The following is a 3,809-nucleotide window of genomic DNA, read 5'->3' as shown; positions in this document are numbered from 1 at the left end:
GTAACACTGCGTCTCAGACAAATAAATAAATCTTAAAAAAAAAAAATTCTCCCTTAAGTCACATGATATATTGAGTTTTGGAGGAAATGCTGTTAAGTCTAATTTTAGCTGATTTTTTTTTTTAAAGATTTATTTATTTGAAAGAGTTAGAGAGGTAGAGTAGTTGAGGCTCAGAGTGGAATCTGTCACTACGGTATTTTCATCTTACAGATCAGTAGATGTTTTGCATAAAATGTTTCCTCTGGATTGTGTTGTCAGCATTTACAGTTTTTCAGCTTCCGCAGACTTGCTGTCCTGGCATGACCAAGGGTTGGTGTCGCTCCCCCTCTTCGTGGAGGAACGACACAGGACCCTGCGCTGTTCTTTCCTCTGCTCGGCCCTCCCCGGGTTTGCTGCTGGTTCTTCCCGGGTTGGCTACTGTCCCTTCCACCTCCGTGGAAGGGCGGTTCCCCCTGGCCACTTTCCCCACTTCCGCAGGGGAGCGGCACACCGCCGGCCGGCTCTCTCGGGGGCTGCACAGGTGTTCCCCTTAGATGTTCCCGGTGCATGCCGTCTCTCTCCTCCTTTATAGTCCTCCTCTGCCAATCCCAACTCGGCTGCCCACACGCCGAGTACGCTGCTCTCCTCCAATCAGGAGCAAGTCCTACAGTTTATTGGCTGAACTGGAGGCAGCTGTGTAGAAGCTGTTTTCTTCTCTCCCAGCGCCATATTGTGGGAGAGCAGATGCATAGAATAAGTCTTAATTCCAGTAACTTAGTCTAGTCCGAGTTGCTCCCCACAGGTTGGTTAAGCTGATTTTCTGAAAGCAAAGCAATTTCTTTGCATCCACAAGTTTCAATTCCGTGGAAGCTTTACTAATAAATGCTCTTTTGTATACCAAGTGAATCAAAATTAAGTAATAAGCACATAATGAGTTTCTGCATTGATATAAAATATACAATGAAGCTAACAGAAATATTATGACCCGAAAGTCCAAAAGCAACATAAGCACTTTATTAAAGGAATTTTGGAGTTTGGAGCTGGAATCAAGGTTCAAGTGTGTGAATTTTTTTTTTCATAGCCTTAGGTATTTGAAGATCAAGTTTTCTTGGATTAGAAACTACTGTGGACTGTTGTGCAATGTGAACACTTAGGTAAGTCAGATCTTTCGTAACACTCCTTTAGCCATTAATTGAAAACAGACAAATGACTGGTAGTGAATTAACAATCTTGGCTTTTCTATTTAATTACTTGGCTTGTTTTCTTAAATTCACCTTCAGTATGAAGTTTTATTAGTGAGCTACACATGCATATTCTATTTTTTGTGTTTTATTAATATTTATTGGAGACTTGATTCTTAAAGCAAAAATATCTAGAACAGACTACAGCCAAGTTAAAATTTCACAGCTGCTTACTGTTTTCCTTATTTCCCCTCTTTTTTATGTCTCCTTCATAGTTATTGTGCTGTCAGTTTCTTCTAATAGTTTTTCTAGTACACTAAAATTAACTTCTGTGGCCCAAGGTCTGTCTCATTTCACAATGAGTATAAATCACTGGACACTCCAGGGTAATGTCTTTGATTTCAGGCCTTTTGTTCCCACTTTGAATAATTTTAGTTCACTTTCTGTCAAGTGCGTGCACTGCTCCACAACGGTCTCATGCTAAAGCCTGCTGTTGAGTGCTCTGGTCAAATCTGGGCCTGCAGCTTGCAGTGGTGTGAGAGATCTGTATTACGTGTGCTTGTGGCTGCGGGCCTCTGTGTTGTCAAGTGTTCCTGGGGAACGAAACTGACCACTAGGCAACATCAACACCACTTGGGTGAAATGATAAACTAATTTTAGACAAGAAAATCAGTGACAGCATGTGTTACTGCCATTTGATATGAATTACACAGTGAGTAAAGTATTTGTTTTTATGATATAATAATAAAAGTGACATTCTAGATTTTTAAAAGTTGGCCAGTTGCACATACACATGTGCCTGAAAGATGTAAAAAGATAGAATTAAATATCTATGATAATTCAGCTTCAATGAGCTTTTCTCCTAAACCAAATTACTTTATAGCAAAGGAAACTAGTTTTCATGAAGGTAACTCATAATAATAACAATAATGAAATTTTGTTAGTTGACATAAAAGCTTAACACTGCAAACAGAACAGGACTGTGAAGTATAGCTTTTGAGAAAGCTCTTTTTTTTTTTAAATTTATTTATTTGAAAGGCAGAATTACAGAGAGAGAGGAAGAGGCAGACAAAGAGAGAAACAGAGACAGAGATATTTTTCAACCACTGGTTCACTCCCCAAACGGCCACAACAGCCAGGGCTGGGCCAAGCCTAAGCAGGAGCCAGGAGCCTCTTCTGGGTCTTTCACATGGGTACAGGAGCTCAAACACTTGGACCATTTTCTGCTGCTTTCCCAGGCACATTATCAGGGAGCTGGATTGGAAACAGAGCAGGTGGGACTCAAACCGGCACCCATATTGGATGCTGGTGGTGCAGGCAGTGGCTTTACCCTCTACGCCATAATGCCAGCCCCTGAATGATGAGTTTTAAATAACTTTTGTTATAGCATATTGTTATAATTTGTTCTTAACTAGCTTTATTATTAGCTATTTTTGCTAAGCTCTCACTATGTCTAATTTATAAATTAAACTATCTTATACACACACACATATATACACATGAATACGTATTATAGGAAAAACAATGTACAGTCTTGTTATCCATGGGTTCTGCATCTGTGAATTCAACCAACCATGGATCAAAAATATTTGGGGAAAATATTGTGTCTGTATTGAACATGTACAGAGTTTTTTCCTTGTCATCATTCCCTAAGCAATGCAGTCTAACTCTTATTACATCATATTTAAATTGTAAAGCACTGATTTAAAGTATATGAGAAGGTATGTGTCAGTTATATGAAAATACTGTGACATTTTCTATGAGGGACTGGAGCATCCACAGATTTTGGTATCCCCGTATGGAGGGCCCTGGGAACGAATCCTGCTCCCTCTGTGTAGAGGATTTGTGCACACCCACTGGCGGTCTCGGAGTGTACCCAATGAAGGGAAGGCGACTTCTGTGGTGACGTCATGGAGTTCTTTCAATAGCCTACAGCAAGGTTACTGTGGAGGTACCGTTTTCTGTTTACCATTTGACAAATAAGGAAGCTCCTAAGCCCTGCTACTCTTTAAAAAAAAAATCAGAACTTAGAAAAATGGAACTTACAAAGAAAGTTACAGGGGCCAGCGCTGTGGCTCACTTGGTTAATCCTCCGCCTGTGGCGCCGGCATCCCATATGGGCACCAGGTTCTAGTCCCAGTTGCTCCTCTTCCAGTCTAGCTCTCTGCTGTGGCCTGGGAGGGCAGTGGAGGATGGCCCAAGTGCCTGGGCCCTGCACCCGCATGGGAGACCAGGAGGAAGCACCTGGCTCCTGGCTTTGGATTGGCACAGCGCCTGCTGTAGTGGCCATTTGGGGAGTGAACCAATGGAAGGAAGATCTTTCTCTCTGTCTCTCTCTCACTCTCTATAACTCTGCCTGTCACATAAAAAAAAAAAGAAAGAAAGAAAAGAAAAGAAAGTTATAGAGCAGAGGGGATAACGAGGCCAGGAAGAAACCAGCAGAGTCGGGTGTGTTCTTGGTCTGTTCTCAGCCAACGTCAATGAGAATGAAAGGGCACGAAGAGCCTGAACTGTCTGAGGAGAGCCAGGCAGCGTCAGGTCTGGGGATGAGATACCCGGCTCTTCTGGGCATATGAACATGGGAAGTACACTTTACAGGTATGTTTTTAAAAGGTCAGACCTGAGTCTAATTCCTGCATCCCATATCGG

Source organism: Oryctolagus cuniculus, chromosome 5 (assembly GCF_964237555.1).
Source record: "Oryctolagus cuniculus chromosome 5, mOryCun1.1, whole genome shotgun sequence".
Lineage (NCBI taxonomy): Eukaryota > Metazoa > Chordata > Mammalia > Lagomorpha > Leporidae > Oryctolagus > Oryctolagus cuniculus.
The sequence above is the reverse complement of the archived record's forward strand: the minus strand, read 5'-3'. Positions refer to the sequence as shown.